Source organism: Callithrix jacchus, chromosome 4 (genome assembly GCF_049354715.1).
Source record: "Callithrix jacchus isolate 240 chromosome 4, calJac240_pri, whole genome shotgun sequence".
Lineage (NCBI taxonomy): Eukaryota > Metazoa > Chordata > Mammalia > Primates > Cebidae > Callithrix > Callithrix jacchus.
In genome coordinates, this window is record NC_133505.1 from 2,153,791 (window position 1) to 2,177,051 (window position 23,261).

At 43.5% G+C, this 23,261-nt stretch overlaps 2 non-coding genes across 2 annotated transcripts; both read left to right on the top strand.

Moving 5' to 3' along the window:
* The first annotated feature begins 1,867 nt into the window (after nt 1-1,867).
* TRNAA-AGC (transfer RNA alanine (anticodon AGC)) lies at nt 1,868-1,939 on the top strand. The gene has a single exon. It is a non-coding gene; the product is annotated as a tRNA-Ala (tRNA).
* A 20,727-nt stretch (nt 1,940-22,666) lies between these two features.
* Nucleotides 22,667-22,739, top strand: TRNAF-GAA (transfer RNA phenylalanine (anticodon GAA)). Its single transcript has one exon. It is a non-coding gene; the product is annotated as a tRNA-Phe (tRNA).
* The last annotated feature ends 522 nt before the right edge of the window (nt 22,740-23,261 follow it).

The window sequence follows — 23,261 nt, forward strand, 5'->3', positions numbered from 1 at the left end:
ATGTCAAACTGACCTGTGGTTTTCACTTTTTCAAACTGAAATATTTGTGATCAATGTTATACTAACTTTATAAAATGCAGGTTTTTTTCCTTTGAATAAGTAGCATCGTGGTTTTTTGATATTTGACGGTTTGGTAGAATTTCCTTGTGTGGAAGTATTTGAGCTTGGTGCCGTTTTTATTGGGTATGCCTGTAAAGCTCTTTTTTTTTTTTTTTTTTTTTTTTTTTTTAAACTGGTTAGACTCTCTGTCTCTGCAAGGGTTAATTTGGGTATACTACATTTATCTACAAAATCGACTAAATCTGCCAGTCATTTGCTAGTTGTGTTATGTTATCTGTAATGATTTTGAAAAAAGGTCTTCTGGGTGGATGATTATTTCCTCCAGTTAGTTCAAATTTTGTGTATTTGCACTTACTTTCTCTTTGTTGGCTAGAGGTTTGCTTATTTTATTGACTTTCAGATCTCCAGCTTTTTTTTGTTTCTTTATTAGTGGTACTGTGTTTCTAACTCATTGGCTGAATTTGTCCTTATTAATCCTTCCTTCTGCATTCTTTTGGTTTATTTTGTTGATTTTCTAGCATTTATTTGTCGTTTTCTGTTAACGGTATAGGTATGTGAGGGCATCAATCTTCTTCTGATGAATGCTTAACTCTATCTCACAGATTCTATGTCACATTTGCACTTTCGTCCTCTTCAAGAAATTATGTATTTAAAATTTGTATTTCCTTCTTGACCCGAGTGGTTTTATACCACGCTTTACATTTTTCAGGTGGAAGTTTTATTTTTTATCAGCTTCTAGTTTTATTGCTTGATGGTCAGAGAATGGTATTTGGGTTATTTCTCGACTTTGGAACTTACTGAGGTTTTCTTCGTAGCTTAAGATGTGGTCAGTTTTCATAAATGTTTCACACGTGCTAGAAAAGAACGTGAAGAGGGAGGCACTCGGGATGGAGACGCCCTCACCACGCTCTTCCCCGATCCTTCATTATTTCGGTGGTGCCCCCGAATCCACATTTTAATGAAAAAACCCACGTTATTCTTCCTGTCTGGGACCCTCTGAAGACTTTTTTTTTTTTTTTTTAAGTATTCCAGTATGACTGACGTCCGTCTAATCTGACACTGGCTGACGACAGGACCGGATAATTAACCCTTATCCACCACACCCCCCCATCTCGTCCCGCTGCCCGATGGGGCGGCTCGCGGCGTCGGCGGAGGCGCGGCGGGTGCCCTGGGCCGGGAGGCGAAGCCCGGAGCTCCGAGGAGCGGGTGCTGAACGCGGCCGGCACGCGGGGGGCCTGCGGCACCGCTTTGAGCGCACGCGCCCTCGGAACGTCATCCGCGGGGCCGGGGCCGATTCTGCCCGACAGGGGCGCACCGGGCGCGGGGTCCGTTTCCTCGCTCCGCGGTCCGGCCTCGCTGGCTCCGCGCCCCGGCAGGAGACGGACGCGCGGGTGCAACGCGCCGCTGCCCCGCCACGCCCCGGCCTGCGCTCGTCCACCTGCCGTCTCGCGCCACCCGCGTCCACCGGGGCCTCCACGTGCCGCGCTGTCTTTGGAGCTTTCGGCGGCTCTTGCGGAGAAGGAAGAACGGAGTCCACACGCCGCAGAAAACGTTTCGTCCCGGGCTCTTCCAGCGGCGCCGGGAGGTGACTCCGGACTGACGAGCAGGAAGAGCCCGGGACCGTCCAGAGGCGCCTCGGGTGGAGAACGCAGTTCGTCCAGCCGCCAGCAAAGCGGGACCCGAAACTTAAATTCAGCGTTTCACGAGCAGCGAAATAGACTTGACTGATCACAGCCGATGGTTCCGACGCGCAGCAAAGTGCTCGGGCTCCGTCTTGAGTAGATTCCCGAGAGCATGGCCCCTGCATGGGGGTGTAGCTCAGTGGTAGAGCGCGTGCTTAGCATGCACGAGGCCCCGGGTTCAATCCCCGGCACCTCCAGCTCGTTTTTCTTTCTTAACTCCCCTTTTTTGACTGTTTCACTTTCTTTTCTTGTTTAAACAGAAAGTAAACCTATTTCACAACGGTTTTGCCATGAATATTAGGGCCGTTCCATTTCTACTCGGCAGCCTTGACACGACTCAGCCTTGCCTAAGCAAAAGGTGGAAAAGATGGAGCTGGAAGACAAGGACGGCTCCCGACTCCAAAACTTCCACGGCGTCACCGAATCGAGCTCACTCACCTTTGGAGTATTACCGTTTTGCCGCAGTGTCATGTAAAAGGCAGGAAATAAAAGAGAAGGATAGAAATGCTTAATAAAAGAAAAACAGAAGCTCTCCGACAGTTTCCTTTCTTTCTTTTCCAGTCCTTGTATAGCCACGATCCGTTGCGGGCTGAGCGCTGAGAAACTCAGAGCCGGCTTCCTAACTGGGAAATGGAGAAAGTTATTTTCACCGGTGAATGCAGAGGCGTCGCACTTCCTCCGAGACGGCTTCACCGGGAAGCAGGCGCTGCTGAAGATGTCGACGTTCACGGATTGATTTCCAGCTTTGTTCCGTCTTCCCTCTGGCCGGAGAATTTCACTTCCCTCAGATGACGTTGTAGAGGAATTTTACCTAAGACAGGCGCGCCCTCTATCTGGAGATGCTTTTCAGGCTCTCGGTTGGACCTGAAACCCCGGAGTTGCCGGCACCTGCGAGCCTGTTAGAAGAGCGAAACCTCAGACCTATGAACCAGAAGCAGCAGTTTTTCAGGGGCACAAGAGATTCTTTTGCACATTTAAGAAGCATTATGACGTGACTTGACGTGCGTTAAGGGTATACTGTATAAATGCATGGCTGTATTTCCCCCCAATTTTCTGTTCTAACATAGAAAAAAACAATTGCAAAAATCTATTTCTATTGCTGAATACGTTTTGTGTTCTAATTATTGACTATTCTTCCCTCTCTGATAATATAGTATTTAATATTTTTCGAATCACTATTCATGATTGAATATGATATAAAATTTTCCTTTTTCCTTTTTTTTTTTTTTTTTTTTTTTTGACGGAGTCTCACTCTGTCACCCAGCCGATCTCGGCTCACTGCAACCTACGCCTCCCGGGTTCAAGCGATTCTCCTGCCTCAGTCTCCCGAGTAACTGGGACAACAGGGGTGCACCACCACGCCCAACTAATTTTTTTGTAGTTTTAGTAGAGACGGGGTTTCACCATATTTGCCAGGCTGGTCTCAAACTCCTGACCTCATGATCCACCCGCCTTGGCCTCCTAAAGTGTTGTGATTGCAGGCGTGGGCCACTGTGCCCGGCCTTCATTTTCTTTTTAATAAAAATTTTGCAAGTTTTGCAATAGAGGCTGTGCTAACTTCTGATGTAAACTGGGAAGTTTGTATCTTTGTCTCTGCTCTGCAACAGTATAAATAAGATAAGACCTTGTAATTATTCCAGAATACACAGCCCTCTCCTCATCAGCCACCACCAAATCCTCGGGAACTTTTGTGTTAACACCACTTTGTGTTCTAAGCCCTGTGATAGATTTTAAAGATCCAAAACCCTTAGTAACCCTAATAAAGTGTGAGCTGCAGGATAGAGCAAGAATTGGGAAATCCTTGGTTTCTGTTATAATGTCAGGCCACCTCTCTTCCTGTGAAGTGATTAGGGAATTTTCAAAGGAGAAAGTAAGTTCCAAAAGATATTCTTCCTCAGATTAAGATGTCTTGGTTTTCAGTTTACTTTTTAAAAGCAAGATTCAGAGCTAGTAGTAAGGAGCCAGATTTTGTTCATGTGGGAAACATACTTTTCTGTTCTGTTGACATTTTTTCTCTCTCTTTTCTTCTTTTCAAAGTACAGTTCCACAGTGTCTGTTTGCCACTTATGCCCACTGTGGCAGGAGAAAATTATTCGCAGGCTTCAATCCTGGGAATAAATTTGCAAAGGAATATAGTAAAAGCGTGAGAAAGAATATCATGAATTATTACCACTGTCCAAATGGAAATGTTCTTTTCTGCTCCCACAGTAGCCTTCTCTAAGGAAGTCTGTAGTTAAGGTGGAAAGGGATAGGATGAAAAAACCAAGAGTTTAATATAAGAATGCTGTAGGAAATATAGGATGGAGATTTCAAAAAATCTTGGGACAATGAAAACAAATGGCATATGACAGACTGAAGCGCTTATTCGCAAGCAAGCAATGCCTAACTTTGGCCCCGGACAGCAGTGAATCATTGTAAGGTACATTATTGATGAATTTTGGAAACTCAACTGTATTTTATTTTGGGGTTGTATACTTCAACAAGATCATATTTAAAATTTTTTTCTCCAGGGAGAAATTAGAAATTAAGAACCTCTTTTAAAAATTAGCTGGGCGTGGTAGGGACCTGTAATCGCTGCTACTGGGGAGGCTGAGGCAGGAGAAAGGCTTGAACCCAGGAGACGGAGGTTGCAGTCAGCCAAGATCGCACCACTGCACTGCAGCCTGGGTGACAAAGCGAGACTCCATCTCAAAAAAAAAAAAAAAAAAAAAAAGAAGAAGAAGAAGAAGAAAGAAAGAAAGAACGAAAGAAAAGAATGAATTAAAATAATTAAGGACCTCTGAAAGGAATGAGGACATGGCCATGCGTGAGACCCCGGGTGAACGTGTAGGAGGCGGCAAGTGGGCAGGACCTCTGGCTGCACAGTGAGGTGGAGGCAGACACTATCCATTAGGCCACGTGGTCAATCTGACTCAAAAGGTAGAGCTTTATTCTTTTCAAAGACATACTTAATTGAAAAAAAAAAAAAAGATTATTTAACTCTTTGCTGTCTAGTTCAGGAATCCTTTTTTTGACTAATTATGATTTATTATTTTTTGAGATGGAGTCTTGCTCTGTAGCCAGGCTGGGGTGCAGTGGCACGATCTTGGCTCACTGCAACAACCTCCACCTCCCGGGTTCAAGCAATTCTTCTGCCTCAGCCTCCTGAGTAGCTGGGACCATAGGTGCCCACCACCATACCCAGCTAATTTTTGTATTTTTAGTATAGATGGGGTTTCAGCATATTGGCCAGGCTGGTCTCAAACTCCGGACCTTGTGATCCACCTGCCTCAGCCTCCCAGAGTGCTGGGGCTACAGTCATGAGCCATCGCACCCAGCCCAGAAATCTTTTTTAAATAGTCAATCAAGGTGGGAGACTTACAACAGTGTAATCAAACCTCCCTCTCCCTGTCAACAAATCAAGATGTAAATACCAAAGAAAATAGAGTGAATTCAAATTCTAGATTATCATGTATCTCCTTACATGAAAACTATTACTCCACCCTTTTGATCTGTCAACTCTAAGAAAACTGTACTCCACCAGTTAGGATCTTCTCTCTGGTTCTCGATGCACTAGAAATGCCATTCATATGTCTGCAAGCTCCCTGAACAGAGTAATTGGGTATGAACCAGCCATGCACCTCAGCATCTCCTGAGATAAATGGCTGATTAATCAGAAGAATCTCATATATTTGGATCTCATCTGGTGTCTCCCCATAGATAGATATTTCTCAATGCTTACAGAAACTTAACAAACAATTGTCACAGTGCTCTGTGTACCTTGCAGCAAACAGAAAAAAAGAAAGAAAGAAAAGCGCCTCCTTGTGAGGAAGTTCTGGTAACGTAACTGATATTTTGGTTTCTTCAGGTACAAGTTAGAGAATAATCACATGATGACTCTGGAAACTTTCACACCATCGAACAGCCTAGATAGTTTTCCTCACATCCTCCCAGCACTTCACACACACACACCCCAGATACATACACACACATACACACACCCACCCTCCACATACACACACACACCCACCCCACACATACATACATACACACACACACCCCACACATACACACACATACACACCCCCACATACACACACACACATACACACATGCTCACACGCCAGAGCTTGTAGAGTTTTGTGGGTGACACTTCTCTAATGCCCAGTTTTAGTGAAACTTGTCATGTGTGTTTCCTCTTACCTATTCCACTATCCGCATGAGCCAACAGAGAGAAATTCTGCCAAACCACAAGGTGTTCCAACTTCGTAAGCAGTTCGGTGATATACTTACCAGTGTAGGCAAAGGCACACACACGGAGGATGAGAATGAAGATGAATGAGGAAGAGATGACACCCACTGGGAAACTAGCCAGGAAATGAGACTTTGGGTCTTCTGTGGAATTTCAAGGCCGTGGCGATAACCAGTGTGAATTCCAGGGTTGAGGATCAGTCTAAAAAGAAGTTCATTTTTTTGCTTTTCACAACTCTCAGTAAATAAGTTCCCGATCTCCATATGTCAAAGGACGATTTGAGTTCTCATTGTACTCACTCTTTCTCGCTGCTTTCTACCGCCTCCCACCTCCACATGTTCAGTTGAGAGCCTGGGCTGAGTTCACTGTTTCATCGCCGGGTAGGATCCTACGGAAGAATACGGCCAGCTCAACACATTCCCAAACAAACTCACCACCTCCTCGTAATATCTTGTCCATTCCTTCAAAGAACAATAAGCCTCTCTATTCTGCTTTTTTCCTCCTGTTTGTTGAATCATCAGGCTCTCTTTTATGTATTCCCCACTTTCTGACTTGCTCTATAAATCAAATAAGTCTCTGAATCCTGTGTCTAGCTGATGTGCTTCCAAATTTTCGAAACTTTTCTCCGTCCTTGAGTGTGCTATTTATTTTATGTCTTGCACGTTATTCTGGACCACTCCATGAACCTCCTCAGTTGCCTTCATGCTGTAATACAATCAGGAACCCTTGGCGATGACCAACAAATCACATGTGGTTTTTATTTTCACCTGGGATTCTCTCATCAAAGTTTTGCTCTTACCATTCCTGTGGAGCAAACAGCAGGAGCAAAAGTGTTTTATTCAGGGAAAAGCTGGTCAGTTTTCTAATGCAAATTTCCAGTATTTTGTGTTCCATTTCAAGCTTTATTTGCCAACATTTCAGTATTCCCCACAGCTCCCTGTGGTCTTCTGTCTTAAAATGGTCACAAATCCCACTTCTACAGCCAACACTTAGTGCTAAAACAATCAGCACAGGAATGGGGACACATAGAATATAGTGAGATATTATACTTTTATTTAACTTTTTACAAATAGATTGGAGAAATGCCTTTTCAGGGTTTGGTTTGTTTGTTTTTGAGATGGAGTTTCACTCTTGTTGCCCAGGCTGGAGTGCAATGGCATGACCTCAGCTCTCCGCAACCTCTGCCTCCTGGGTTCAAGCGATTCTCCTGCCTCAGCCTCCTGAGTAGCTGGGATTACAGGCATGCGCCAGCACGTCCAGCTAATTTTGTATTTTTAGTAGAGACGGGTTTTCTCTATGTTGGTTAGGCTGGTCTCAAACTCTCAACCTCAGGTGATCCACCCACCTCAACCTCCCAAAGTGCTGGGATTACAGGTGTGAGCCACCAGACCCGGCTTGTTTGTTTTTTGAGACAGAGTCTCACTCTGTCTTCCAGGCTGGAGTGCAGTTGTGTGATCTCAGCTCACTGCAGCCTCTGCCTCCCACGTTCAAGAGATTCTCCTGCCTCAGCCTCCTGAGCAGCTGGGATTACAGGTGCACGCCACCATGCCCGACTAATTTTTGTATTTTCAGTAGAGACAGTGTTTTACCATGTTGGCCCAACTGGTCTGGAACTTCTGACCTTAAGTGATCTGCCCGCCTCCACCTTCCAAACTCCTGGTATTACAAGCATGAGGTACTGTGCCCGGCCACCTTTTTCGTGTTTAAATTATTTTTCTATTTTCCTATTTTTACTGTTTTCCTATACTGCATTAGTACTTGGAGGACCACACAGATACCTCTTGGCATAAGGGAATGTTGTTCAGTGATAGAACGTGTGCCTTACATACAGGAGGCCTCAGGTTCGCTCCTGAGCACCTCCGATTGTCAGTTTCTGAGTTCTTAATACCACTCTTCAGTACAACGTACCCTTGGGTGTCTTGCTCTCTTTTCATTGCCCGTCCCACGTGAAGTAAACATGTGACCCAAGATGGTAATTTTAATGTTGCATTATTTAGACTTCATGAGCCTCAAAACCACTCCAGGTAGCTGGCGGAGTAGAGTAAGCTTGTGTCATTGATTAGTTTCCTATGGCCGCTGTAACAAATCATCCCAAATTAGGTGGCTTATAACAACAGAAATTTATTCTTTCACACTTCTGGAGGCCAAAAGTCTGGTATGAGTACAGTCATGTGCTACGTAATGACACTTTTGTAAACCACAGACCACATATCCTACGTTGGTCTCCCAACGGGAGTGGTGGGTCACACCTGTAATCCCAACACTTTGGGAGGCCGAAGTGGGCAGATCACCGGAGGTCAGGGGTTCGAGACCAGCCTGACCAACATGGTGAAACCCCCATCTCTACTACAAATACAGAATTAGCCGGGTGTGGTGGTGCGCACTTGTAATCCTAGCTACTTGGGAGGCTGAGGTGGGAGAATCGCTTGAACCCAGGAGGCAAATGTTGCAGTGAGCCAAGATCACACTGCACACCAGCCTGGGCAACAAGAGTGAATCTCTGTCTGAAAACAAAACAAAACAAAACCCACCTGCTAAATTCCAGTATAAATTGGGGAATTTGCTGGGCCATGACAAATGGCCCAGCAACATGGAAAGTGGAATGAGAAGCACTTGAGAAGCACATATTGTCCAAATGTCCACATCATTTCAGAATGCCATGTTGCCTCTTCCTCACCTCAACAGCCAAACAATCAATAGCAGTGAAATATATACGTGTGTGTGGATGTATAAATAGATATGACAAAAGTTATTTCTCTAAAAAGAAATTAAATCTTTTTTTCCTAAATACTTCAATGTTTATTTCTTAAGAAAGGTCAGTTTCTAACCACAGCACAATGATCAAATTCTGTAAACTCAATATTGATGAAATAGTATTATCTACTATACAGTCTATAAAAAGTTTAATCATACAAATAAAGTCTTTATAGAAATTTATCTCCCACACTACGTTCCATCTCAGAATCACATATGAATCTAGTTCAGTCTAGATTCATATAGATTCAGTCGGAGTTTTCAGTCTCCTTCACTTCGGAGCAGATTCTTCTTCTTGTCGTTCATGACATTACTGTGTTTTTGAAGAGCATATGCCTGTGGTTTTCTGGAATTTTTCTTGACTTGTGTAGTCCTGGTTAGATTCAGGTTGTGGAAATTGGGAGAAATGTCACAGAAATCAGGTTACTCTCTGTCACACCGAGGGGCATGTGCTTTCCCATCGTTAGTGACGTGAGCCTGGTCACTTAAGTAAGTTTGTAACTCCTGTCTCTTCCCTATAACAGTAGCATTTTCCTCATGGTAATTAATAAGTAATCTGTAGGGAAGTACTCTCAGACTACGTAAGTATCCTGATCCTCATAAAAAATTGGCTTATACTTTTAGCATTTATTTATACATTTGGCCTACACCTAGCATTATTCTGATGGTGACCAAATGGGGATTTTCTTTTCTTTTCTTTTCTTTCTTTCTTTCTTTCTTTCTTTCTTTCTTTCTTTCTTTCTTTCTTTCTTTCTTTTTTTTTTTGAGACAGAGTTTCACTTTTTTTACCCAGGCTGGAGTGCAATGGCGCGATCTCGGCTCACCGCAACCTCCGCCTCCTGGGTTCAGGCAATTCTCCGGCCTCAGCCTTCCGAGTAGCTGGGATTACAGGCACCACCATACCCAGCTAAGTTTTTGTATTTTTAGTAGTGACGGGGTTTCACCATATTGACCAGGATGGTCTCGATCTCTTGACCTCGTGATCCACCAGCCTCGGCCTCCCAAAGTGCTGGGATTACAGGCTTGAATCACCAGCTCGGCCCTGAATGGGGATTTTCTCAGTTTCTCCTTACTTCCACATTTATCACTTGGCATACCACTGTCAGGAAAATCTTCCCCTCTTCTGTATTTATTTGTTTAGTTTACCAAGACTGATAATCATTTACCGTCATCATTGATGCTCCAAATGTGTCAGCTTTGGCCATTGAGATCCCTTTCAAGCTGGCTTCTGTGTGTGTCCTTTTAAATCATACCCATCAATTCTGAGCACCTACATTCTGGCACAGCAAGGTATCTTAGGTTCATCTTGTAGTTTCTCTGGCACAGTCCTGGAGTCACTGTAGCTGACACAAGTAGCTAGTTTCTATTAGTATCTCTGGTTCCCTTTAGTAGGGAATGGTATTTGAAAATCAAGATATAGTGTCATCTTTGCTCATTGCTTCTGAGATCTCATAGCGGAGAGATCAGTGGAGAAATTTTGCAATTCAGTATGTGTAATTTCATACCGGTGCCTCTAATCCACATCACCAACAGGACTGTTCTTTATCTTCCTTTCCCACAGTGAGTGCCTTGTTCCAACAACACATAGGCACACACACACTCATTTTCCCAGTCCTAAAATTCACGCAGAATGTCAGAGTTGCTGCAGCTGAGCATTACAGAAAATAACCCTGATCCATAGAGTTTGAGATGTGCTTGCTGTTCTTTTTCCTTTTACAATGAGAACCATGTGTAAACCCTTTTCTTAGATCAATTCTTTCCTGTATTTTCAATGTGGTTACGTTATTCTTTTGAAATGGGGTTAGTTTGCTCTATCTGCAAATAGATTTGCTGATCCCAAATCAGTAACAGCGCTTTTCTTTTTACCATTGGGGTATCTTTTTGTGATGTAACTGTGCCTAAGACAGGAGCACTTAGATATAGGGAAATCATAAACAGTAGAAATGAACACACATGATAATTGTCTTTACGACATAGAGCATACTCAGATAATGGCAGTCACCAGCTTTCCAAATACACAGGAGTTGTGAGGGGATATAGCCCAGTGATAGAGCATGTACTTAGCATGCATGAAGTCTTGGGTTCAATTCCCAGTACCTCCTCCAGAGGTCCATTTTCTTCCCCAAGGCACTGTAAGAAGCACTCCATGACCTTCCCGAGCTGTCCAAAATTTCCTGCCTTGTCAAGATGTTTGTGTTGACCTCTGCCTCTCTTTCTCATACAGAGAGATACTTCCTGTTCATTCACGTAAGGTTATTTGTTGTTTAGGATTAGCCATCTACTCTTGCTAAGGAGTCCCAGGAGCCACTAAGGTGAACCACACACTATGGAAGAGAGTATTATTCCTGGCTATGCAGCCACTTTCTAGTTGTAAATAAAATAATCAGAAACCATAGAACTGTGTGGCCTTTTGAAATGCAGTTAGTTTGCTCTATTTGCAAATAGATTTTGAGTAAAAATCTTTTCACTAAAAACTCTAAAACTTAGTGTAAACTATTTAACTACAAGCATACGATAAATGACAACCATAATGACAAATGAGGAAAAGACCACAGTTGCTTCCGCTGAAAGGGGAAAGCACTTCTCTGAGTTCTCTAAGGAACTTTCTGTCCCGAGGTGCTAGCACTTGGACTCCCGGGACCAAGATCAGCATAGGGGAAAGCTCATTTCTTTGTTTTCCATAAATAAATACAACGAATGAACTTTTATTCTCCCAATCCCGATGGACCCTTTTCTACCTGCCGCACTTATTCTCCAGGAATAACCTGCTTCTAGGCTAGTGAACAACCTGCACCCCCAGATTAGAGCTCTTTGCACAGTTTTCATCCTGGTATCACAGCGCTAAGCAGAAATCCTCCCGGGGATACTCTGCAACGCATCCTAATACTATCTTGTTAAAATAAAATCTCCTTCTATTTTCAGAGCTATTTTATTTAAACAAATTTTCAGAGCTATTTCATTAAAACAAAAGATTTTAAAAAATAAGTTAGTAAACGCCCAGAAGGCAGAAAAGCGACCTCTCTCCATCTGCAGAAGCCAAGCAAGCGGGTGGGCTTCCGTAGCATCCTCTCTTTCACTCACGTTCTAAACGCTGTAACTTCCACCGCCTGCCAGGGGGTAACGGCGTCGCTAAACTCAATCTGAGCTCAACCCACCCGACTAGGGACGGGGTCCCCTATTTGCCTCTGCACCTGTCCTAGGACCGCGGAGACGCTGGCTGCACACGCACTTGACACCGACTGCCCCGACTCCGCCCCTGCAGAGGCCTCTGGAGCCGAGCGCTGGACGCGAGCAGCAAAGGAGCTCGTTGCAAACGGCAGGAGTTTCTTCGCGCGGCGCCGGCTTTTAATCTCTCACACATTCTGGGAGAAATACGTGGAGCAAACAAACGGGAACTTTCATTCCCACCGTTTGCATTTGGAGCTAAAGCTAATACAATGAAGCGTTTCCACGGCCACGCTCAGTCTCGAAGCTGCGGGCAGATCCGCGGCTAACGCTCCACGCGGCACGCGGGAAATCGGGAAATCGGGAAATCCCAGCGGCTCCCTCAGAAGCTCCAGGATCGCCGGTTCCCGGACCGAAAATAAAAACCCCACATCACGGGCGTCCCCAAAGTGCAGCCGCGGAAAGCGCGAGGCGGTCCCGAAGCCCTGACAGCCGGCGCCAAGCGAACCAGGCCCCTTCCGGGCCGAGCCGCCTCCCTAGGGACAGAAAGGAGCGTCTCTTCCCTCCCGTCCAGAGAAGCGACGGCGACACGCGGCGCTCACACTCGCGCTGCCATCCCGTCCGGCCGAGTCCGAACCACCTTGCGGACGCTTTTCCTGCCCTCCACCCCTCCCTTTTGTTTTTCTTCCTCCACTTCCCCGCACCCGCCCCTTCTCTCCCCGCAGCGGGCTCCGGGCTGGTCTCCACCGTCCGCCCCGTTTACTCCTGATGAACTTTTCACTAGAGCGCAGCCTCCCAGGGCCGTTCGCACGCACTGTAAGCACCGTGTGAGGTTCACATGCAGCTGCTCTTTTAATCCCCACATCGCTTTCCGTTTCTCTCCTTTCTCTATGAGCTCAGCTTCAAGCCTTTCTGCAGCTGAGGCTGAGGCTGCGCGCAGCGGGGGAGACACGCGAGGCGCGATCATCCTAGAGCAGCGGATTCTGTTTCCTGTCTGGGAAGGCTCGGACCGTACAAAGGGGAGAAAAAGTAAAAGTCTGTGAGATAATTTTTTAAAGGAAATTATCAAAAACCATTTTCTTATTGACGCTCCCATCACATTTTCGCTAAAACGGAAAGCCTGGACTCTCTCAGAATAGGAGACTGAGTTTGTAAAGTATCCGAACATAGGGACGGTTTTATTAAAATTCAGTTTGCAAGTCGTCGCCAGCTGCAGCAGTTTCCTCATTCCACAGAGAGTTGTTTCTGAAACTCTGTAAACGTCCGAAATTGTTTCCTCATTATTTAACAAGTCCAATGCCTTGGCACTTTTGAATTCATCTAAGAATTTCTAGGCTGAGGTGGGAGGATGGATTGAGCCGGGTAGGCAGAGGTCGCAGTGAGCCGACATTGCACCACCGCACTCCTGCCTGGGTAACAGAGAAGTGGAACCCTGTGTCTGTGGGTAACCCCCATACAGGCACAGAGGAAGGAGAGCTAAGCAGATTCCTGGCACAATGAAGGCCTGAGGAATATCTCAGTTTACAGTGTTACTACTCAGTTATTTCCTTTTATATAATCATATGTTAGTTTATAGAATTAGGGCTTGGCAAATACCTCAGTTTATAGTGTTACTACTCAGTTATTTCCATTTATATAATCCTCTCTATGTAATCATATGTTAGGTCATAGAATGAGTGCCTAAAGAATATCTTTCCACTAAGTCATCTCTCTCTCTCTCTCTCTCTCTCTCTCTATATATATATATATATATATATATATAACTTTCTTAGTTCATAATCGGAGGAATGCATAGAATAGATACAGTACAGAGCATGAATTAAGGAATAAGCAGCTTATAGTCAGAGGAATGTCTAGAGCAGACACAATGCAGAGCCTGATTTTTTTTAAATTGCATTTTAGGTTTTGGGGTACATGTGAAGAACATGCAAGATAGTTGCATAGGTACACACGTGGCAGTGTGATTTGCTGCCTTCCTCCCCTTCACTTATATCTGGCATTTCTCCCCATGCTATCTCTCCCCAACTCTCCAACCCCCTCTGTCCCTCCTTTATTTCCCCCAACAGACCCCAAAGTGTAGTGCTCCCCTCCCTGTGTCCATGTGTTCTCATTTTTCAACACCCACCTATGAGTGAGAACATGCGGTATTTCATTTTCTGTTCTTGTGTCAGTTTACTGAGAATGATGGTCTCCAGGTCATCCAGGTCCCTACAAAGGGCACAAACTCATCATTTTTGATGGCTGCATAATATTCCATGGTGTATATGTGCCATATTTTCCCTGTCCAGTCTATCATCGATGGGCATTTGGGTTGGTTCCAGGTCTTTGCTAGTGTAAACAGTGCCACAGTGAACATTCGTGTGCATGTGTCCTTATAATCGAACGATTTATAATCCTTTGGATATATACTCAGTAATGGGATTCCTGGGTCAAATGGAATTTCTATTTCTAGGTCCTTGAGGAATCATCACACTGTGTCTTCCACAATGGTTGAACTAATTTACACTCCCACCAACAGTGTAAAAGTGTTCCTATTTCTCCACATCCTCTCCAGCATCTGCTGTCTCCCTATTTTTTAATGATCGCCATTCTAACTGGCACGAGGTGGAATCTCAATGTAGTTTTGATTTGCATTTCTCTAATGACCAGTGATGATTAGCTTTTTTTCATATGTTTGTTGGCCTCATGTATGTCTTCTTTTGTAAAGTGTCTGTTCATATCCTTTGCCCACTCTTGAATGGCCTTGTTTGTTTTTTTCTTGTAAATCTGTTTTAGTTCTTCGTAAATTCTGGATATCAGCCCTTTGTCAGATGGGTAAACTGCAAAAATTTTTTCCCATTCTGTTGGTTGCCAATTCACCCTAATGACTGATTCTTTTGCCGTGGAGAAGCTGTGGAGTTTCATTAGGTCCCATTTGTCTATTTTGGCTTTTGTTGCCAATGCTTTTGGTGTTTTGGTCATGAAGTCCTTGCCTATGCCTATGTCCTGAATGGTTTTGCCTAGATTTTCTTCTAGAATTTTTATGGTGTTAGGTCTTATGCTTAAGTCTTTAATCCATCCGGAGTTAATGTTAGTGTAAGGTGTCAGGAAGGGGTCCAGTTTCTGCTTTCTGCACATGGCTAGCCAGTTTTCCCAACACCATTTATTAAACAGGGAATCCTTTCCTCGTTGCTTGTTTTTATCAGGTTTGTCAAAGATCAGATGGTTGTGGATATGTTGTGTTGCCTCCAAGGCCTCTGTTCTGTTTCATTGGTCTATATCTCTGTTTTGGTACCAGTATCATACTCTTTTGATTACTGTAGCCTTGTAGTATAGTTTGAAGTCTGGTAGTATGATGCCTCCTACTGTGTTCTTTTTGCTTAGAATTGACTTGGCTATGCGGGCTCTCTTTTGGTTCCATATGAAGTTTAAGGTGGGTTTTTCCAGTTCTGTAAAGAAGGTCATTGGTAGCTTGATGGGGATAGAGTTGAGTCTGTAAATTACTTTGGGCAGTATGGCCATTTTCACGATATTGATTCTTCCTAACCATGAACTTGGAATGTTTCTCCATCTGTTTGTATTCTCTCTGATTTCGTTGAGCAGTGGTTTGTAGTTTTCCTTGAAGAGGTCCTTTACATTCCCTGTTAGTTGTATTCCAAGGTATTTTATTCTCTTTGTAGCAGTTGTGATTAGCGGTTCATTCTTGATTTGGCTCTCTTTAGTCTCTTATTGGTGTGTAGGAATGCTTGTGATTTTTGCACATTGATTTTATATCCTGAGACTTTGCTGAAGTTGCTTATCAGTTTCAGGAGATTTTGGGCTGAGACAATGGGATCTTATAGATATACAATCATGTCGTCTGCAAATAGAGACAATTTGGCTTCCTCCTTTTCTATTTGAATACCCTTTATTTCTTTTTCTTGCCTGATTGCTCTGGCTAGAACTTCCAGTACTATATGAATAGAAGTGGTGAAAGAGGGCATCCTTGTCTAGTGCCAGATTTCAAAGGGAATGCTTCCAGTTTTTGCCCATTCAATATGATATTGGCTGTTGGTTTGTCATAAATAGCTTTTATTATTTTGAAATACGTTCCATCAATACCAAGTTTATTGAGGGTTTTTAGCATAAAGGGCTGTTGAATTTTGTCAAAGGCCTTCTCTGCATCAATTGAGATTCTCATGTGGTTTTTGTCTTTGGTTCTGTTTATGTGGTGAATTACGTTTATAGACTTGTGTATGTTGAACCAGCCTTGCATCCCTGGGATGAATCCTACTTGATCATGGTGGATAAGCTTTTTGATGTGCTGTTGCAATCGGCTTGCCAGTATTTTATGGAAGATTTTTGCGTGTATGTTCATCATGGATATTGGCCTGAAGTTTTCTTTTCTTGTTGAGTCTCTGCCAGGTTTTGGTATCAGGATGATGTTGGTCTCATAAAATGATTTGGGAAGGATTCCCTCTTTTTGGATTATTTGGAATAGTTTCAGAAGGAATGGAACCAGCTCCTCTCTGTGTGTCTGGCAGAATTCGGCTGTAACCCATCTGGATCTGGACTTTTTTTGTGTGGTAGGCTCTTAATTGCTGCCTCAACTTCAGATCTTGTTACTGGTGTGTTCAGGGTTTCGACTTCTTCCTGATTTAGGCTTGGGAGGAGGCAAGTGTCCAAGAATTTATCCATTTCTTCCAAGTTTACTAGTTTATGAGTTGTTTGTAATAATCTCTGATGATGGTTTGAATATCTGTGGAATTTGTGGTGATACCCCTTTATCGTTTTTTATTGCGTCTATTTGGTTATTCTCTCTTTTCTTTTTTATTAATCTGGTTAGTGGTCTGTCTATTTTGTTGATCTTTTTGAAAAACCAGTCCCTGGATTTATTGATTTTTTTGAAGGGTTTTTTGTGTCTCTAACTCCTTCGGTTCTACTCTGATCTTAGTTATTTCTTGTCTTCTGCTAGGTTTTGAGTTTTTTTTTTATCTTGCTCCTCTAGCTCTTTCAATTTTGACGATAGGGTGTCAGTTTTGGATCTCTCCTTCCTTCTCATGTGGGCACTTATTGCTATATATTTTCCTCTAGAGACTGCTTTAAATGTGTCCCAGAGATTCTGGTATGTTGTGTCTTTGTTCTCGTTGGTTTCAAAGACCATCTTTATTTCTGCCTTCATTTTATTGTTTTTAGAGTCAACATTCAAGAGCCAGTTGTTCGGTTTCCATGAAGCTGTGTGGTTCTGAGTTAGTTTCTGAATTCTGAGTTCTAACTTGATTGCACTATGGTCTGAGAGACGGTTTGTTATGATTTCAGTTGTTTTGCATTTGCTGAGCAGTGCTTTACTTCCAATTATGTGGTCAGTTTTAGAGTAGGTGTGATGTGGTGCTGAGAAGAATGTATATTCTGTGGATTTGGGGTGGAGAGTTCTGTAAATGTTTATTAGGTTTGCTTGTTCCAGGTCTGAGTTCAAGTCCTGGATATCCTTGTTAATTTTCTGTCTGGTTGATCTGTATAATATTGACAATGGGGTTTTAAAGTTTCCCACTATTATTGTAAGTCTCTTTGTAAGCCATTAAGAACTTGCCTTATGTGTCTGGGTGCTCCTGTATTGGGTGCATATATATTTAGGATTGTTGGCTTTTCTTGTTGCATCGATCCTTTTACCATTATGTAATGTCCTTCTTTGTCTCTTTTGATCTTTATTGCTTTAAAGTCTATTTTATCAAAGACGAGAATTGCAACTCCTGCTCTTTTTTGCTTTCCATTTGCTTTGTAGATCTTCCTCCATCCCTTTATTTTGAGCCTTTGTGTATCCTTGCATATGAGATGGGTTTCCTGGATACAGCACACTGATGGGTTTTTGCTTTTTATCCAATTTGCCAGTCTGTGTCTTTTGATTGGTGCATTTAGCCCATTTACATTTAGGGTTAATATTGTTATGTGTGAATTTGATCCTGCCATTTTGATGCTAGCAGGCTGTTTTGCCCATTAGTTGATGCAGATTCTTCATTTTGTTGATGCTTTTTAACATTTGTTATGTTTTTGGAGTGTCTGGTCCTGGATCTTCCTTTCTATGTGTAGTGCCTCTTTCAGGAGCTGTTGTAAAGCAGGCCTGGTGGTGACGAAATCTCCGAGTACTTGCTTGTTTGCAAAGGATTTTATTTTTCCTTCACTTATGAAGCTCAGTTTGGCTGGATATGAAATTCTGGGTTGAAAGTTCTTTTCTTTAAGGATGCTGAATATCAGCCCCCACTCTCTTCTGGCTTGTAGGGTTTCTTCTGAGAGATCTGCTATGAGTCTGATGGGCTTCCCTTTGTGGGTGACCTGACCTTTCTCTCTGGCTGCCCTTAGCATTTTCTCCTTCATTTCAAACTGGTGAATATGACGATTATGTGCCTTGGGGTTGCTCTTCTTGAGGAATATCTTTGTGGTGTTCTCTGTATTTCCTGGACTTTAATATTGGCCAATGCAGAGCTTGATTTAAGGAAAAAACAGTTATACCAGGACAAGAACCCATGGCCCAGGTGGCAGCATTCAGTATTGTAAAGATAGCCACTGTTTGGCAGGCTTGGGGCAAGAGCCACTCCTCCTGATAAAGGAGTTGTGGGACCTTGCTCCAGGTCTTGTGGAAGGCTGCCCTCAGATCGGCAATCCCTTGAGCATCTGAGGGCTCAAAACCCCTCCGGATAATCGCACCGTGGTGACTGTGAACTTTTATCAGCTCTTGTTACTGTGCTGGCTCGGAAAGATCCTCCTATAGAATTCATTGGGAGCTGCCAGCAGGTGGCGGTAACCCTGACAGCTCTGTCACTGCTGTGTGACTTAAGCATCCTATAGATCTTCTTAGGAGTAGCACACCCATAGATAGAGGTATTGCACACTGCACGCTCTTCACTGAGCATGGCCCACCTCCATGCATCGGTGATCTAATGGGGTGGACCCCTTACTGCACACGGCCCTTGCCTAGACCTAATGGGAATGGACCCCTTGCTGTGCACTGTCCACCTCCTAGCTTACGTGACCTAATGGGGGTGGACCCTTTGTTTTATTGCTTATGACCCTATCACTATCCTTAAAGATAACTTCACTCACTACCCTGCTCCCTAACCTATACACAATAAATACAGATGCTTCTGTACATTCGGGCCTCGCCTGTCTCTGCTTATAGGTTGCGTGGCTCCCCAAGCCCAGCTGCATTTTCCTTGCACTTCTGTGTCCTGCCTTTTTGTTTCTCAGATCCTGCGCCTCAGCACAGCATAAGGGACACCCCACGACCCTGTGGGGCCCTCAGCCCTACATGTGTCAAAAAAAATCTCTAATGGTCACAGGTGACTGAAAACAGTTATTATACACCAGTGTGCAGACCACAGTTTAAAAAACCCTAAGAAAGCCAGGATTGGTGGCTCACACCTGTAATGCCAGCACTTTGGGAGGTCGAAGTGGGTGGTTCACAAAATCAAGAGATCGAGACCATCCTGACCAACATGCTGAAACCCCATCTCTACTAAAAATTAAAAAAAAAAATTATCTGGGCATGATGGCACATGCCTGTAGTCCCAGCTACTCTGGAAGCTGAGGCAGGAGAATCACGTAAACCAAGGAGGCGGAGGTTGCCATGAGCCGAGATCACGCCACTTATACTCCAGCCTGGGCGACAAGAGTGAAACTCTGTCTCAGAAAAGAAAAAAAAAAGAAAAGAAAAGAAGTTTCTGTTTATTACAAATTACCAGTCTTGAATGTTTTTGTAGCAGCCCAAAATAGACTAAGATGATAGTATATGATTCCATTTATATTATTTAAAACATAAGAAAAATAATCTACAGAGACAGAGGCCAGAGAGATTCAATAATTGGGTTGAGGCAAAAGGCAGCTCTTGGGTGCTGAAAACTTCAGTATCTTGGTTTGAGTTTTGATTATATATATAATAAGCCATAAGCTGAATAGGCTTTATGCATTTTATCTTACATAAGTGAAGACTTAAATTTAAAAACAAGAAAAATGGATATTCTAAATACTTCCTGGCTACGACGCTTGGCTAATTTTTCTGTATTTTTCATAGAGATGTGGTTTCACCATGTTTGCCAGGTCTTGAACTTCTGGCCTCAGGTGATCCGCTTGCCTTGGCCTCCCAAAGTGAAGTGATTACAGCCGTGAGCCACTGACCTCCACCCAGAAAATAATTTTCTCACAGTTCTGGGGGCTGGGAAGTCCAAGATTAAGTCTGGTGATGGCCTTTTTGTTGTGTCCTCACGTGGCAGAGAACTGAGGGCAATATAGGGACGAACCTCCTTTGTGAAGTCCTATTATAAGGGTACATGATATTATTCATGAGGAAGAAACCCTCATGGCTTAATCACTTCTTAAAGGTCCTATCTCTTGATAATTATCACATTGCAACACCTAAGCTTTGGAGGGGACACTTTCAAACCATAGCAAGTATTTACTTATTTGAGTATGGATTCTTTCACTCAATTTTTGTTAAAAAAAAAAAAAAAAAAATAGATACCTTTTCTTTTCTTTTTTGAGATGGAGTTTTGTTCCTGTCACCCAGATTGAAGTACAGTGGTATGATCTGAGCTCCCTGCAACCTCCACCTTCCAGGTTCAAGCGATTCTCCTGCCTCACCCTCCCAAGCAGCTGGGATTAAAGGCGTGGGCCACCACACCTGGCTGATTTTGTATTTTTGGTAGAGACAGAGTTTCTCCATGTTGGTCATGCTGGCCTTGAACTCCTGACCTCACTGGCCTCTGCCTCTCAAAGTGCTGGGATAACAGGTGTGAGCCGCCTGCATGGCCACATTTTCTATGTGTTGTTGCTAGTAGTAGTAGTTATTTTCTATTGCTCTGGAGCATTCCTTGTACATCGTGATTTATTAATTCATTCTACTGTCCAGGTACATTGGCAGCACCCCTAGTTTTTGGTTGAAATGTTTAATGTTGCAGTAACCCTCTGGAACATGTCCTTTTAGGGAAATGCTTACGCACTTCTCTTGGGTATAAATGTAATTGTGGAGTTCAGGGGTCATAAGTTTATATATACATATATGTATTTAGTTTTAGTTGATATTTTCAGGTAGTTTCCCAGCGTAGACGTAGCAGTTCACAGTCCCATCAGCCATGTATGAGTGCTCCAGTTGCTTCACGTACTCAGCAACACTTGATATTATCCACTTTTTAGGTTAAGTGGTTCCGATGAAGAGTAGTAGTATTTTGTGGGGTTTTTATTTCATTTTATTTGTTTATTTATTTATTCTTAGATGGTGGCTTAATCTGCTGCCCAGGCTAGAGTGCCGGGGTACAATCTTGGCTCACTGTAGCCTCTGCCTCTCAATTTCAAAAGATTCTCGTGCCTCAGCCTCCTGAGTAGTTGGGACTAGAGGGGTACATGACCATCTACATTTTTGTATTTTTAGCAGAGATAGGGTTTCGCCATGTTGGCCGGGCTGGTCTTGAACTTCTGACCTCAGGTGATCCACCTCAGCCTCCCAAGGTGCTGGGAGTATACGTGCCCAGCCTTGTTGTGTTTTTAATTTGCATTTCCTATGTAGCAAATGATGTCAAGCATATTTTATATTAGTAGCCATTTCTTGTTAAGTACTTGTTAATTTGCTCTTTCTTATTGAAGTTTTAGTCTTTTTATTAGTGCTTTGTAGAAGTTCTTAACATATTCCTGATACGGATCCTTAGTAAAATATAAGTATTGAAATATCTTCTCGTAGACTGTGGCTCATCATCTCTTCTTAAAGAGGAGGGAGCTTGAAAAATTTTGTAAGCAGGTGAAAGGGAAGAAATGCAGAAAAACAGGTTGAAGACCCCAGGGAAAGTTTCATCTGGACATCTTACCTGTTGGCAGTGGGAGAAAGTGCCCCCAGGCAGTTCGCTGGAGAGGAAACCTCAGAATAAACCGATGGGATGAAATGTTCTAGAAGCAGAAACAGTGTGATTTGGTCTATGATTCTCTCACATTTCTCCTGGTAGCTTCAGAGGATATAGTTTAGAGTAAGAAACAGTGAGATATGAGACAGTGGATTTTCTATCTGGCCAACTTATTATGCCTTTGAAGACCCCTCAGAAATATGACCAGTGTTTCAAGGAGGATCTTCACACTATGTCTGTAGTGAGATGGGTGTGGGTCCGTGGCAGCGTGTCCTTGCCTCACATAGCGTTCAAACCCATAAACGTTTGTCGGTTCTTCACAATTCTCACCATCCTGTGCTTTTCTCCTCTTAAAAATGAATTTTGCATGGTCGCACTAAAATAAACATGTTACGGCCTCCATTCCACTCCCTGGGTCTCTGTACCAGCCAAGGGGGATGTGTCAGCACCAGATGAGTGAAAGGAACAGCGAAGAAGAATCGTCTCACTCAGGATTTCTTTAATCGGAAGCTATAAACCCGCCACCAAATTACCGTGACCAGCAATCCTCTGTTCCTTTCTGCTGTGTCGTTGAAAAGCAAGACATTAAAAAAAGAAAAAGAGCCCAGGGAAGAGAAAAGGAAAAGCCTAGAAACTATTCTTTTGAATTCCATTAGTTTTCTGAGCAGTGGCCTTGTGGGGGGCGCCTTCCTGCTTTGACCTAGTCTGCCTTTGCCTTTTTTTCCCTCGACTTTTGCTAACCCAGTCATTGTCTTTAAAAGTGGGTCCTATTTTCAGACATAAATCGGAGCAGAATCTGTATTTTTGGGGTGAATGGAGGAGTATATGACGGGTAATATTGAAGACAACAGAATGAGGCATTGGAAGATACACTGACCCTACAAATGACAGGTTTTATGTTTTGAAGCAATGGCTAAAAGAATCATTTCAGAGTAGCCGAAATAGCTCAGTTGGGAGAGCGTTAGACTGAAGATCTAAAGGTCCCTGGTTCGATCCCGGGTTTCGGCAGGTCGTTTCTTTTTTTTTTCGTTAATCAGTTCTGCGTTACAGAGCACTTGCATGCCAATCCTAGAAGGGTGTATAGATCTCCAATTTTTTGCTGGTTTTTGAAAATCCGATAAAGGTAATGTGCATATATGTGTATCACTCCTTTCGTGCACACCCCGCTGAAGTCTTCCATGAGGCGGTGACATTACATAAATTGCTTAAAGTCTTCAACCTGGGAAGTGTTTGTTTGTTTTGTTTTTTTGTGTGTGTGTTTTTGAGACGGAGACTGGCTCTGATGCCCACACTGGGGTTCAGCGGCGCGATCTGCGCTCACAGCAACCTCCGCCTCCCGGGTTGAAGTGATTCTCCTGCCTCAGCCTCCGCAGTAGCCGGGACAGTATTCTGAAGAATTGTTTCCCCGGTTAGCACCGGGCGTCTTCTACGCACAGCAGCTGCAGACGCTCCATAATACTGTCTCGGAAAAATAAAGTTACCTCTAGAAAATTATTACAAAGGGGGATGGGGTGGGGTTTGGGAGGCCAT